The sequence below is a fragment of the Coptis chinensis genome, chromosome 8, assembly GCF_015680905.1.
Source record: "Coptis chinensis isolate HL-2020 chromosome 8, ASM1568090v1, whole genome shotgun sequence".
Taxonomy (NCBI): Eukaryota; Viridiplantae; Streptophyta; class Magnoliopsida; order Ranunculales; family Ranunculaceae; genus Coptis; species Coptis chinensis.
In genome coordinates, this window is record NC_141463.1 from 84,344,014 (window position 1) to 84,360,197 (window position 16,184).

At 35.7% G+C, this 16,184-nt stretch overlaps 1 long non-coding RNA gene across 1 annotated transcript; it reads left to right on the forward strand.

The window, feature by feature from the left end:
• Nucleotides 1–6,520: 6,520 nt before the first annotated feature.
• On the forward strand, nucleotides 6,521–7,012 carry LOC147483684 (uncharacterized). The gene is made up of 3 exons (XR_015204010.1): nucleotides 6,521–6,578; nucleotides 6,658–6,793; nucleotides 6,883–7,012. It is a non-coding gene; the product is annotated as an uncharacterized LOC147483684 (long non-coding RNA).
• Nucleotides 7,013–16,184: the final 9,172 nt, after the last annotated feature.

The following is a 16,184-nucleotide window of genomic DNA, read 5'->3' on the forward strand; positions in this document are numbered from 1 at the left end:
TCACATACAATATTAAAATAAAAACAAGTTAAATAAATATATATTAATTTCTTGCATAATACAATGGCATGGCACGAGATCTCACGGGAATTAGATTGATTGTCTCTTACGTAGGTCTAGGATACAATTTGTAAAAAGTGTTTACTTTAATCTAAACAGGTCTCTGGCGTTGGATATGGTGGTGTCTGCAAGCGACCATCTAGTTGAAGTTGTCTTGGCTTTTTGTCTTTGGTTACGGAAGGAATTATGTTCTTTTCGGGAGCTAGAAGTTATAGAAAGGGTTGCAAGGATGTCAACTACATGGCTTTTGGAGAGTTGAAGTTAGTTCTAACTATTTGTTCGAGAGAATATCAGTAGTTTGAATAGTTAATTTTTCCGATCAATTATATTGTAAACCCTTATTGTAAATTTGTATTATTGTAACGATTTGTTATTTCAAGTTGGAAGCCAATGCCCTTGCTTAACAATTTAAGGAAATGGTAAAACTAATTTCTAAGATACATGGGACCACATAGAAGATATAAGTAAAGATGGAAAATGGATGTTACCGTGCCAAATTCGAAAACATTCTCTTGAATAGTAGAACCCTCCCCTTAACGTATGTAGAGAATCTAATAGGTACCGAGAAAAAGAAAGAAGATGGAATGTAAATGAAATCGATGAAACCAAAAATCGGTGACAACGTATCATGCTCTCCCGATAAGGTCATGTCACTATCTACAATGAAAACAGACCTTCGAGAAAAGTGTTGCCCTACTGCAAGTGGCGAAAACCCCTAACTCATGGTGGTCTTAACCATTTGTATACAAGATGCATATGAATTTTTGCAAGTGCATATATGCCGCAGACAAGAGGGGATGGCTTCAACTTCCTCATCATTGACCTACAAAAAGATGTACCACCACTAATTTAACTTCTACAAAGTGCATATGCTGCAGAGGGCAGTAGTAGTGGTACTTTTACGCTTTTCTTGAAGCGTAACAGTGAATTATGCTCTAATTGAATTAATAACAAGCGGATGATTACATAAGGTTGAACTCAACAACTTCCGACTTCTTATTCATTTGGCAGTGAAACCAAAATGGTTCCACTACTTTTTGTTTTATTATTTTCTCCCTTTCATGTTGCAATGGATAAAAGCACAGTTCTAAAGCAAAGAGCAAGAAAACATTCTAATCAACTTACTTTTATAGCTCTCGAAAGATAGTTAAGGGGACGGGGCGAGGTTATTATGGTTTCTAGATAATCAAAGAACTCAAAAGAGTACTTCAATAACTTGACCGGTACTCAACCGAGCCTTGCCCAATCAATTTAGACATCAAGAAGCTGTGTTTTCAAGGTGTTATGCATATCCAAATAAAGAAACTTAAATTTAAGCGGGTAATGAGACAAATTTCTAAACTAATCTACTTGGTTTTACCTTCCAAGTCTCGAGAATCTTGAATTTCCCACGGCAGCGGGACCACAAGAGTTGGTCGAATGCGTCCCAAAGGTAGCAAACCACCATCATACACACATGCAGTGCTCCCAAAGGTTCACGAAATCTCGGATGCATACACTAGTGACCACTTACATTCGCACGGTAAGGACTAATGCACTCCTCGAACCACGGGCAATGGCTCAAAAAATTTAGAATCACGGGACACAAACTCCTATCTTTGTCCAATCCACGGGTTCAATGATTTCTCAAGTATACTAGATTAATGGTAAACCTTAAGTAATTACTAAGCAAGGTCTATGTTAAACAAGTAATGAGTTAATGACTCGAAGTAGAGTCTTTTCACACACTATGAGCAAAATATTAGTGTGGCATGTAGTGACACTCTTATTAGAGTACCAACCGACAAGTACATGAGGCAGATATCTAGGCGTGAAAACCGACCCGGAGGTGACAAATTCTGAGTTTTCACGTGTGGTCAAAATGATGGGTTAAGCACAATTGCTCAATTTTAGTTACATTTAGGCGATAGTCCAAGTTTACCATCTTATACAAGGTTACCATATTTTTCCTTAATTCATAGCTCTGGCGACAATGTGTCAATATTTTTATTCAACTCTACTTAATGCACTTTTGCGAAAAAGTACTCTTATGCAAATGCATATCGAAACTGCCGACAACAAATATTTTCTCCCACTACATAATAAATAAGCACACTAATAAGAATCACACCTCAAATGATCACAAAAGTGAGAGGTCCTGGAAGTAAGTTATCAGGCAAAGTGTGTGCCAAGTCATTCGGCTTCACCAACGGTGTTCGAAAGTTAAACGACTACTACTTGGGCGATGACAACACAGGTAGTTGATCCGAGTCGGGGCAATGATTGTCCAAGACTCCCATCCCTAATAGCTCGGTTGTGACATCAATTGAAACAAAACAGACAAACCGTGTGGTGCTGAACTATGATCTCAATGAGCTTCCTAATACTAATGAAACTATAATATATACTTGAATAGGTACTTGATTATGAAGTATATTGATTAAGAAGTTTTTCAACAGCTAAGATCATCACGTCAAGGTCTTTCTTCAGAAAATGCTGAAGCCCGTCTGTTTATATTTTGTCATAACAAGCTCAAGGAAAAGGAAGTCTTAACCACATATCTTTTTTATTTCATTTTCTTTTACTCATCTCACATTATGTATGTGAGTGCTCAAGTATCCCCATACTATCTCAAGTACCTGCAGGATAACAAGTTCTTGAAATTCCTTGGTTTTATGTGGAATCCTTTGTCATGGGGTTAGCCCTTCTGGGATCCGATGTGTTTCGACTTGAGAGTGCACTTGATTTTTTAATGTTTGTTTATTTTATTAGTTACTCTAACCAATAACCTAGCTCTCTAATCGTAATAAATTTGTTCATCTTAAACCAGTTAGTCAAGAATGCACATCACTCCTGTAAGTGAGTTTTTATTTAAATTTCTTATCAGTATTTGGAATTTTTAGCCCAATGCAATGCTAGAAAAGCCAAGGAATCCAACCGAGCCTGTCAACTTCAAGTGCAAAGATGAACCGATGACCATCCACCAGAAATCAAAGTCACATTTGTTAACGGAGTTGAGCAAGTTTTTGATGCTGCCAACACATCTCTACGAGCATTAGAGAGATGATTTTTTGGAGAAGGGGTAGTATTTAGAGGCCCGAAAGCAAATGTATCGTGATAATAATGAAACTTGGCCTGTTATGATTCACGAAGAAAAGATTAATCGAGCTTTCCTCGAATCATAATTGTTAGGCACTTATTTGTTACATAGGGCTTAGGCATCAATTCAAGTATCCAGTGCCGTTGGTTGTAATACAATTTACTCTCATGTTCACATTATGTTTGAAATATCGATAACCGATTAATTAAGCATAATTTATACTAATTGTTGAGTTCGGTGTTGGCCCTTTTATTTTGGACATAATGTCTTTATTATCGGTTCTAGGTCTTTTACTATGCCTTGGAATGATTTCTTTAGGTATTACAATTGTAAGCTGTCCTAAATTACAATTGAATCGTGGTTTTTCCAGATATCTATCGCTCAGTTCTTAGACAATTAGAAGTCTTAAACAATTAAAACTCTAAAACTAACACAACACTTCACAGTCTTAGAAGTATTAGAACTCTATTACTACCTACGGATGTTTATCCAAAAAACAACTATAAATCACAACCAAAAACCATACTCCACTAATCTACAAAGCTTCTCTCCTCAAATTAACAAAGGTATTATTAGAAAAAACAAGAACTATAAATATAAATCCTACGATTAATCAAAATATTTTGACAGTTTCTAAATTCTTCTATTGTATATTGCAGGCTATTCTATAATTCAAGTTAAGCAATCATACAGGTACAACATATTCCTCTAATTTACAAAATTTATAAAGTAACATATTCCTCTTTTGTTTCTTCAACTTTTGTTTATGTAACTTCTATGTAACTTTTTTTATTTAGGATAGGATATGTAACTTATTTTAAATTTCTAATAGATTTGCATATTTTTTAATATATTATTATTATGCATCAATTGAAGATTAAGAAGTTATCTAGAAAAGAATAATGTTGAGCAAGTGAGTAGCATCCACTCAATAGTGAACCTAGAGGTAAGGCCAACGACAATATGAACGTATATAGAGGAGCTTTGTATCATACCTAGATTTAATTACACGCGACAGCCACCATTGCAACTTGCAAGTGTAGATTGTAGTAAAAATAATATCTCATAACTAGAAAATAACAAGGATAAATTTTACATACCCGTTCAAAGCATCGAATTCGTAATCCTTTGGGAGAGACACACTTGCTACCTCCCCACAGGACGCAAAGTGCTCCTGCAATGTGCTCTCAAACTGCCAATAAAGGATAGGTGAGAATATTATCAAATTAAGCCCTATAACTTTCTTACCCTCAGGAAGAGGGACCAGATCCCGGGTCTGTGTCCACTCTAACGCTGATCACTTTTCTGCCATTGCTTGCTGCCAATGAGGTATAATGGATGCCTCACAATCACCCTTTTCAGATAGTAGTTTCAAGAAAGGATTAATGAACGACTGTAAGAAAGGATCTGAAGTTCAGAGTCAAGGTCTCAAAGGGAGCAAAGCGTGCAAGAACTTGATGTTCCCTTACAGTCTTTCTCCAAACACTTACCCCTGTTATATGATAGGGGGACCAGAAGGATCAGCATCCAGAGGAGCAATACTCAAAGAGTATGCTGGCATTTCTGATATATCTTATGCCTACACGGGCCTTTAATTTTTGACATTTAATCATTAAAAAAAAATGACTAGACCGCCTAGAGGTCGTCTAGACCCGCCTAATCAGTCGACCTAGACCCGTCGAATCGGTCCACCAATTTTTTAAATGATTTGGGCATAGGCGAGTCGGTTGGACACCGCTAGCGCCAAGAGACCACCTAGACCGATTTTAAGAACAGTGACCTTAGTAGTTTGCGTCACTCTTACAAACTGTGTGTGGGCTTAAAAAAGAAATATCAAATTAAGGCCCAATCGAACGTGTCGGATCCGGTTGTAATATGACGTGTAAAAGCTTACTAGCCCGGCTTCAAAGCAAAACCGTGAAACACATATATAAATACCCTGTCTTAGAAACGATCAGATACCGGGTGGCACATCGGATGCAGTCTTTGAAGGTACATCAGCGTAAAGGAGTCACATCAATCCCGGTTCGGTCGAAGGCGGTGAGTTTTATCACAAGACGTGGCAAGCAAGACACGATCCAGTTCGAGACTACTACTTGGGTAAACTCCTACTCCCGCCTTCCTCATACCTTTAATCGATGATGATTCAACTATAATTAGTTCAATCTCTTACGGTGATGCCCCCCGCATCTCAATCGGTTTCACTAATTTCCCTATGGTCAAGCTGTTTAACTCCTTAGCACAAGCACTAAACAATAATAATACCTTTTTGAACTTGACGTGAATCTTATGCCAGTCATCAAACTTCAAGATGGCGGTGCCCAAGTGTCTATTTGTGATTTATTACGCAATAATTTCTCAATCAATATATATTGATAGTTTTTTGTTAAGGAACTAATTCACAATGTTATAATATTGTTTCGCAGGCATTACACTATGGAAAATAAATACACAGGACTTGCTGAGCTCAACCAAAAAACAGACAAGTGTATAGTGAAAGCACGAGTCAGCAGATTGTGGTTCTCTTTTAATCCGTTGAACAGAAAACAAACTTTTGGAATAGACATGCTTCTCATTGATGAAAAGGTCAGAAATATACATTTAATTAATAATCACTTTTTTTTACTTAATAATTTAATTTTGTAATCATAGGGAGATCAAATCCATGCCAAAGGTGCGGGATGACCTAAAAGACAAATTTAGAGAAAAACTAGAAGAGGGGAAAAATTTATACTTTTGAGAAATTTGAAGTGGACAAAGAAGACAAGAGTTACCGTCCTGTACGATTTAACTGCAAAATTTTGTTTACAAAAGCAACTATAGTAACTCCTACCAATGAAGATGACAAGAGTATTGAAAATTACAAGTTCAATTTTGTTGGATTTGAAAAATTCCTTGCAACAGAAGATGCCTCAGCATGTGACTTGAAAGGTATTTTATAAACTTATTATGTTGTATATTTTAATAATGCATATTGAATGATCTAACAATATTTGTAATACAGATATCATAACAATTTTGAAAAAATTTGTAATAAAAACCACAAGGTTTCAGAGAAATTACTTTGGTAGGCGAAAGGTAAACATTAATTCATAAATACGCTAATTTTTTTTCTTCTATTATTAAATTGTATTTGACAATTTGGGATAATTAATGAGGGGGTTATGAGAAGACCGTGGCTTTATGGGGAGAAATGTCGATACAATTGCTAATATAAGCAATAAGGAAGAAAATGTTATTGTCATTCTGACATCCCTATTTCTCAAAAAGTTTGGAAGTAAGTTTAAGCTTTAACATCATCTTTGTATTAGTTTCCAAAATAATTCTTATCATACTAAACTATTTCCTATTTAATAGTGCAATTCCAAGTGTGTGTCTCATCAGCAACAAAGCTTTACATAAATTTGGATTTAAAATATGTTCATGAAATGAGAAAAAGGTAATTTATGATCAGTTTTATTTACAAAATTTTCAATTATTCATATTTTCTATAATGATTCTCTTTTTCAATTGTGAAGATTTGAAGACCCTGATAAAAAAATTGGAATAGAAGAAACAGACAACGAAGAACCAATTTCATTAGAGGAAAAAATGAGCAAGGACAGGATAACAATAGAAGAACTCATAAGATATGGGATGGAACCAACAAATCAGGTTAGCCATTTACTATTACATTATTTTTCATATATTTTCAATATCATATGATTTATATAGTTAGTTTTGTAATCTATGACTTTTTACAGGGAAAGGTCTTCACATGCAGAGGAAAATTTGTTAAGTTGTTAGGGACCAACTGGTACTACGAAACTTGCGTTAAATGTATTGTAAAACACGTTGATAGTGGTTCAGAACATACATGCACAGATTGTGGAGCCAAATATTTAATACCAAAAAAAAGGTAAGTCTTCCAACAAATGTCTAATAAAAAGGATATTGAGTACAAATATTCTAAATGTTTTAATTTACAGATACCTTTTAAAACTACGGGTTGAGGATGAAACTGAAATGACTGCTTTCGTAGCTTTTGGTAACAAAGCAGAAGATATTGTGAAAGTACCAATTGCAAAAGTTCTTGATTTAGAGAAAAAGGCAAGTAAAGCATAAACACGTTTAATTTTATTTCAATATTAAATTATTATTAACTATTTATTATATATCATTTGCATGGTCAAGATTTTGATGACATTGAAAAGAACTTGAAAAAATCTTGGTAGTCATTGGATATTTCAAGTCAAACTCAATAAATATAGTATGCATGAAAAGTTTCCATCATTTACCATAACAACTATGGTATCAAAGATAATAAAGATGTTGAATCAATGTGAGAAAATGCAAAGGTATGTCCAAATTTTATTACAATTCCTCTTGAATATTTTATTTACTATTTTTAAGAAAATAAATAACCAATATATTGTTATGTTAAAATGAAGCAGACAGATTTCCAAAGAAATTATGAAGAAATTAGACCATCAAAGAAAGCTAAAAAAAATGAAGAGTAAAGTGATGAGGACAAGAGTATCAAGCAAATGAAGAATCTTTTGGAGAGGAATAAATAATTCTCATTAGTTGAATAATTGTTTTTTTCTTTTATTAGGATTTTATCTTAATCATTAAGATATTATAATACATTCATTACTTTTTTTTTTGATAATAATGTCGAGTCAGGATCATTATATAAAATAAAGATAATGCGATTCGGACTTCGGATCCTATTATGATAAGTAGCATACATCTTTGACAATAAAGATGTGTTATCTATCACACATAAACCTTGGAAAATTATGATATAAATATTCAATATCAAATAATCCAAAAAATAACCCAAACAATGCTCAAACAATATTTACCTAAAGTTAATTACTACCTTCTACAGTTGCATTAATTGCTGCCAATTGGTAAAATATCAAAGTTATAATATACAAAGATGCTATTTTAATTAGTTGGTTTAGGAATTTAGGTGAAAAGGAAAGAAGGTAAATTAGGTGAAAAAGAAAGAAGGTCAATAAGTAGCTTTTTTATTGTTAAATCTATCTTTTACCAATTGATAACCTCTAATTTTGATATCTATCTAATTTAGATAAGTATTAATTAATAAAACTTCTAATCAAAGTGAAATAACTAATTTTGATATCTATCTAATTTAGATAAGTTTTAATTAATAAAACTTCTAATCAAAGTACAAGTCCAACACAAGTATTGCACTAAGCCAAAAATACGACGAAGAAAACCTATAAATACAACTCAATCATTCATAAGTACAGAATCCTCCATCACAAAACTCAGAGCTACAAAGCAAAGGTACCAAGAAATTTTTTTTTTTTCTGTGAATTAATAATTATTATTGTACTAAGTTTATAGTATTATAAGATTATAATTTTCTATCAATAGCTACTAAGATTATTTAAAATACTGCAGGTAAACCACATGGATACCATAGATGTGGGCCTTAACTAATTGCGGATCAATAAAATCTTTGGAATGATGATTAGTGAAACATTAACCGATCGTGGAATACAATTGAGCAAAATAGACTCTGTTACTACAAGAAAAACCAGAATACTATTTCTTATGAAGACTACAAGGGATTGACAGATGAGGTAAGTTGACGTGTGGTATAAGGATTTCAAATAAATAATTAAGTTAGTCTATAAATTATGATTAAAATTGGCAAGAAATAATGCAGGTCAATACACCACTACGACATTTGGAACAAGAAGACAAAGGTATGTCAAATGTTTTTTAAACAATTTTTTTTTATATAGTTTAATTTTTATATAAGAGATAAGTTACTTGCCGTAGTATTCTAAGGATGGCTTCTTCATCGGGGATAACTCATAAGTGAGTCCCCTATTGGGGTACAGGTCAGCTATGAAAGATAAGAAAATCATTCCTCTCATAGATGCAGTTGCCTCTTATAAACATGCATGTACAGTAAAAGTCTTATTCAGTTCAGTAGTAAAACATAATGGCAGAACAAAATTACCGCATTAGCATTATGTTTGTCAATCCTAGGTATGGAAGTGACCACTCTGAGAAATGCATCCATCCTCTCCACTGATTTCTCCCTCTTTTGAAACAACATATCACATTTTTGGATACTCCTTATACAGTAAGAAAAAACGAAAAATTTGGTTAACCCATTGAGAGCAGCATCCATAAACTTACAAACCGCAATACAAGTTTTCATTTGGGAATTTTTAGGTGAATAATTAGTAATAAAGATTCATTTACAATAAAACATCAAGGGACACCATCTTACATGTATATAATAACTGGAATGAGATAATAATTGAAAGCTAGCAACTTACAATTGGATCTGAGAGCAACTAATGCAAAACAAACACAAAAAATCGAGTCATTGAGATAAAGAAGATGTTGAGTATCAAGCCCACGCTATACAAGTTTCCTAATAAATTATTTATCAAGCGGAATAAAGTCTCTAATTCCAACATGTTTACATGCTTGGGATTTTGGAAACTACAAACCATGTCCACAGGTCGCACCATTCTGTTATATGGCTTCACAAATGACAAATCCTATAGTTTGTCCTAAACTGTTGATCGTGATTGTAAGTTTTGATCGAGAAACTAGCATTTTCCTATATTTCCTAATGAATGCATCCTTTTCAGGTTTGATGCTTCCTTAACAAATGAGTAGGGGCAGCAGTTAGGACATTTAGAGTTAGAAATCTTTGAAGAAGTAGAAACGTATGTGACCGAGGAAGTGGTAGTAAAGCTTTTTTGGACGATTCGGAGGAACAAAATTTGCTTTTGAGGGAGTGCGTGGAGGTCATTACGACTTTTAATGAACCAAGATGTAAATGGGCACTAGAAGCCCTTAAAAACTCCATTCAGTATTTAGTTTCAATAATTTTAGTCTTTTTAGATGCGTGAGTAGAGACTTTAATAGGGACGCTACTCTGGCTGGCTGGGCGAACCATCAGCTAGGATATTTCAAAGTGTATGCTTGAAGTGAGTATAATTTATAGGATTAACTATTATTACACCTTGACTAGATGATTGGGTTCACATTAAGCAGTCAGTATTCCAATTCCTGCGACTTGGACTTGAGAAAATCCTCTATAGTGACATCTGATGCAGAAGCAATATCTCGAACTAATCAGACTTTGTTGTACGTTTATGTAATATTTAGAATAAATACTTAAATCACGTTGCAAACATGAAATAGAAGTAAAAACTTGGAATCTGTCCATTTCACTATGCAAATATTAAAGCATAATAACTTAAGAATCAAGCAGAATTAAAACGTTTTATGGTTTACAGACATATCAACAGTATAAAGAAACTCCACTAACCAGAATTGCTCATCTTTTTTAAACCATGCGTCGCTCCATCCGTGAATGAAATCCAACAAGAGAACAACTTGAACAAGCAGAAACATTCCTGAGCCAAATTTCGATGCCGATTCTGCATTTATAGAAACTAACAGTAAGCCACAATCCAAGCAATATAACATACTTGAATACATACTCTAACTAAAGTGGTAACAGAAAAGTCAATTTGTAACCAACTGAACTTATCTAAAAGTAAAACAAAAATCTGCACCCAGGGCTGTATTTCAAAAATAATAACTCTCTGCCTAACTAGGATTTGACAAAGTTTCGCTTTACACAGGCTCTAGATAACAAACCAGTGATTAATCGAGTGTCAGAAAAACTGACAATTTTTTCATCAACTAGGTGTTCTATCAAACCAACTAATGGTAAAACACCCACCACAGGTGTTGAAGAATTTTAACGAGATTAAGTAGTCTTGAATTGGGAATTGGGGATAAGCGATCTTTGTTTTATTGAAATGGCGAGTGGATTTTGGTTCATCCATCGTTTCATTTTAGGGCGTCGTCGGGTTATTCCTAAGGAGAATAATGTTGGGGCTGTTGGTAATAGTTCGGATAATAATGGGAGTATTCTGAATCGTTTTATACAAATGGGGGTTTTGAAATTGCGAGTGGTTTGGACTATTAGCTCTTTGATTCTTTGCTAGACTGGACATTATTTATTTTCTGACCTATAATTCTTTGAGCATCGAGGCCTTTAACGATTTGGTTTTAACTGATGCGGATGGGCAAGGGATGCTTTGTATGAATAAAGATCAGCTGGAGGAACTGAGGGGTGAAGCAGTGGAAGATGTCATTTGTCATGCCTTCCAAGTATGGCGCCAACTTGCCGTTGCCCAAGGATCCCTCTGTGAGGATTCAAGAAGTCCCCAAGAAAATTGTTGCAGTGGCTGCATTTTCGGGTTTGTTGTTCTTCTTCGTTTGCATAAATACCACCCTGGAAACAGATCTACATCCTAACCCTTCATGCTCAGTATCTACGAGAAACATTCTCCCCTATCTTTCCATTTAATTGATAAAAGAACCAGAATATATATAAGAGAAATAAAGTTTGTCTCATGTAATTCCTGCCACAAGTTTTTAGTGTGCAACTTCTAACAAATGTTTGTTCTTATCGAAACTTACAATTCAAATGCTTGATTTAGTCTGATTCATTGTAAGGTCATTAGTGTGCAGCAGAACTTGGACATTATAAATTCAGAATATATATCCAATGATATTTACTTATCTTCATGTATAGTTCCTGTATAATTTATAATTTAGATATGCATAGAGAACACTAACATTTTCTTATGATGACACTGATGTTGTCTTCAAGAATCAAAAACCACTCTGAAGAATTTTGTACTCTACACATGAGAAACATTCCATACAAGATAAGTCAAGAAGTAAAGTTAAGAAATGCTATTTTGAATTACTGTAATTTTAGAGTGTGACAGATCTCCTTTTCCGATTACTTCTGAGGTTTTGTTACGCATGAGAGAAGTTAAGCGTCGAGAAGTAAAGTTAAGGGATGCTTTAAGAAGTGATATGCAATTCAAAGTAAAAGAGGGTGCCCGGTGGAGGTTGCACTGGAAGTAAGATCCACGCCCCTCATGTCAAACTATGTATATTATCATATTTATGATGAGAATGCCATTTTGCGGTACAATCCTCCATTTACCGTCGAATCGATTGCCTTTGGAAGTTGAGCGGAAGCAAGACTTGGGGCCTCACCTGTACAAATATCAAGTGCCTCATCCCCAATTCGACGACTTGAATATACATATGAAAATGCATCGACACACTTAGACTCAATTAGATTTGGGATGTATCTATGTACATAAAGTACCATGCCCTGTGGTGGGGGTGAAATCCGAAGGAACTCTTTTCTTGTAAATGGCATGTTTATGTTTCTTATATGTTTAGAATTTTTGTGATTGTGATTCATAAGTCTTCGTAAAAGCATGCATTGGCGATAAGACAATTCTGTTTCGGATATTGATGGGAGTAGGATTTCAGTTTTTCAAAAAGCAGTTCATCCGGGAGTGCAATGTGTGAAGCTTGGTATAACTGTAGAACACCACACTGTGTCCTTTTGATATCCTTCAAGTGTATTCTTAAATACCATCACTTTCCAGTTTATTTTCACACGCGGATTTGAAATACTTCTGGATCCTCTGTGAGCAAAGGAACGCCAGTAAGCATTTTATAAATCAACGCTGAAAAAAGGTTCTTGCAGGCAAAAATGTGAATGACTGTAACACTGGTTCTATTACAGGTTGGTCAACTTCCCATGTACATGGTGGTTCAACCAAGTAAGGCCGTATCATCTTTTTCTCTCTTTTATTACCAGGTGAAAGGATCCATGAGAGGGACACAGATGTATACTCAGGACGTGACCATACGCGTGACCCACCCAGGAACAACATCACTCTTTGAAAAATTTTTGATTCTGGAAATTGCCGTAAGGGGATAAGTTGCAAGTTTTCTCATGAAGGTGAAGTTCTTAATAAACCCGAAGGAAGGTCTGCAGACCAGCGGAGCCATAATTTGGGTGATGAGAATAAATCATGGGGAGGTCCAAAATAGGGTGACGAAGCACCTGTCACCACACGTGGTAATGTAGAAGGAAGTTCACTAGACGGATCTGACCGTGTCCAGGGTAATAGATGGGGTGATCAGAGGTATAACTATAAACCGGTTGTTTTCGACTTGGGATGATGAAGCTGCGAATGACGTACTACAAAAAGAAGGTCTGCGCAGATGTAAAAGCGAGAATAGTTTCGGTTATTAGAATAAGTCCGGACGAGGTCCGAAAGGGAGTAATGAAGTAGGTGATTCAGCTCATCATACTGTAGGAGGAAGGCCACTGAATGAGTGGTCTACACACATTGGAGATAGAGGACCGGATGATCGGTATAAGCATAAACCCTGCTGGAGCTGAGAGAGGAGCATCTGCACTGAAAACTCCGAGAAAGCCGGATCCAAAACCAAGGTTAAGGTTAAATGTGGGCCTGCAGAAAAGATTAGTGAGAAAATTGCACCAGAGGAATCCCAGAATTCCAATAAACAAGTTCTTTGTTGATTCTGAAACTGGGACTAGATCTGTTAATAGGATTAGTAGAATCGTCTTCTCAAACAAGTTAAAACACGAAGATACTCGGGTTGAACCACCAAAGTTAGTTATAAAGCCACTGCAGAGGTAGATAGAGACCACCTCACAAGAAACTCATAATTAAGCAGCCAAAGGGGAACATTAGTGTGGACTAGGTTCAAGAAGAAAGTAGTTCCGGGTGCGCAAGAAAATTATAGGAAGACTAAGGCGATGAGAGATTTGTGTGTCGGCGGTGAGAAGCTTCGAAAAAAAAAGGAAGGCAAGCGGTTGTCCGAAGAAAGAAGGAAACAAAAGAAAAGCTAATGAGGAGAGGCGATTGTGGGAAGAGGAAGACAAAGAGAAGGATAAATTTGAACTTAGAAGGCAAAGCGAGAGGCTAAACGAGGAACAAAGGATGCAAAGCGAGCAACAAAGATTAGCTGAACTTAAAAGAGAAAGAAGCCATGTGGAAAGATGAAGAAGACCGTCCGAAAGCCGGGGAAGAAGAAAAAGACAAAAGGACACGAGATGGTGGGCCGAGTATTTTGAGGCCAAGCCAAAGAAGCCCGATCGTAGGTTGCCGGGGAGGGAGCGGGCCACAAAAGAGCGGTCGGTGGTTGAGCTTGGAAACTATGGCGAAGAATATGTCCCACAAAGTAAACGCCGTAGGGGAGAAGCAGGGGAGGTACTATTTTTTAATTTTTACCCTACATTTTCTAAAATTTAGTAGGATTTTATGGTTTTTATCTAAGCATCAACAAACAGTGATTTCTGAGTTTCTTTATTGTGTTTTAGTAGAGTATCCTGAGAAGTTTGAAAAGTGTGGTATATATCTCCTTCAAAAGGAATGCTTTTCTAAGTTACAAAAGTACAACACAGAGTAGTGAGTGAATTCAATATACAAATTTTAAATTATTTACAGCTTGCCACTTCATAAGGTTGTTACATTTTTTCAATACAGAGGGTTATGGCCCCTTATTGATGTACTTTACCAAGGTGTGAAGGTGAATAGATTGTCCATAGGTTTATATTTCTCATTGTTATTGTCAATCCTGCTAGGCAAATAGAATTCACTATCCTTGCGGGCTATATGCGCTTATGGCGTCTATTCAACGACCACATCGGTTTCACCTACCCCGCCATGGGAAGGAGACTTTCGATAGATGCAACACGGAAGGCGCCTTACGAAAGGCTATTCATCGCTACTTCATTCACCGACTGCATAGTCTTACGTCATCTAGAGATATTCGCCACGCACAAAGGCATGGCAATGTTATCCGTACTTATTTGAAGTTTATCCCATAAAAACTTGGCAGCCGGTTCAAATGACTCTGCTCCACCGGGTATGTCGGGGAAGAACAAGGACGTAATTATGGCGAAGATGTCAAATATTATTCTTGCTCTTGGACCTCCATCTTAATTCTAATTCCTCCATTGCCTAATGAATGGCCCATATCATCACCATCAGAATTTATTGAGCCTTCAATGCCTTCAATATTCCCAATCTAAACGCGTCGAATTCTACTTATATGGGAATTAACATCTTTATATTCAACCCACCATTTCAATCACATGTATGGCCAACATATACCTCAACTATTCAACCAAGTGATCACCGGGCCAACCTCGGTTTCCTCTCTATATTCATGGAAATCTCGGCAATTGAACACTACTAAGTTTCATTAATAATGACGAAAAGAGTTCCAAAAATCACCTCGGCATGAAATATATGAATCGATCCTCAAAATAGTCGGCCCTGCAAAATATTATCTGACTTCACCGACGGACCCATATTTCCCTCCGAGTCAAGAGTTGCCATGGGCATGCACCCCTATTAATCCCTCTCCTTCTTCAACTCTTCTCTACCAATGTATTGCATCACTACACCGTCATGAAGGAAATATTTTCTCCATTGCAAAATGGCAGCTAAATCTAACTGGTTGCACATTTTTACAGAGACAACATTAAAACTTCTTAGGGAAATAACCTATTGAACTATTAGAAGACTTGGAAAAGTTAGGTGGTACATGATTGTTCCAATGAGAATAAAAGACCTATGTCAGATATATCATGTCAAGAATGATTGTGGTATGGAATGACTTTCCATTCAATTTTCCACATAAACATGTTAACAAACCAAGGCAAAAAGTTTGGAAGAGATGATAAATTTTAATTTATTTTCTAGACAGAGGGATGATTACCACTTTCATTATACATTTTCTGCATATCCAACATTGCCTATGTTGCATCCTCTGGCTTTCTAAGCTAAGGCAATAAAGATAACAAGTATGACTGCATTTTCTATGCGAAAACTAAAGCGCAAAAGCGAGGGATGGATGAGCACTCATGTTAGAGCTCGGTGTATGATTTTTTTATTTTATCTTTTTCCGGTAGAAATCGAGAGAATGAGTATGATTGCTAGACAAGAAAAAGAATGGAAAGGGGCATAAAGTATAAATCAGTGAATCACAGAGAATAAGTCTCAAGGGGATTTTACTCTATCTCACTTTTATTTGATAAACTAGGCTTAAACGAGAAACTCCCGGTTAATTGTTTTGTGCAATATGAGCGTAGGTATTTTTCGGACACATTGGATAAGTGTGAGTAACTCAA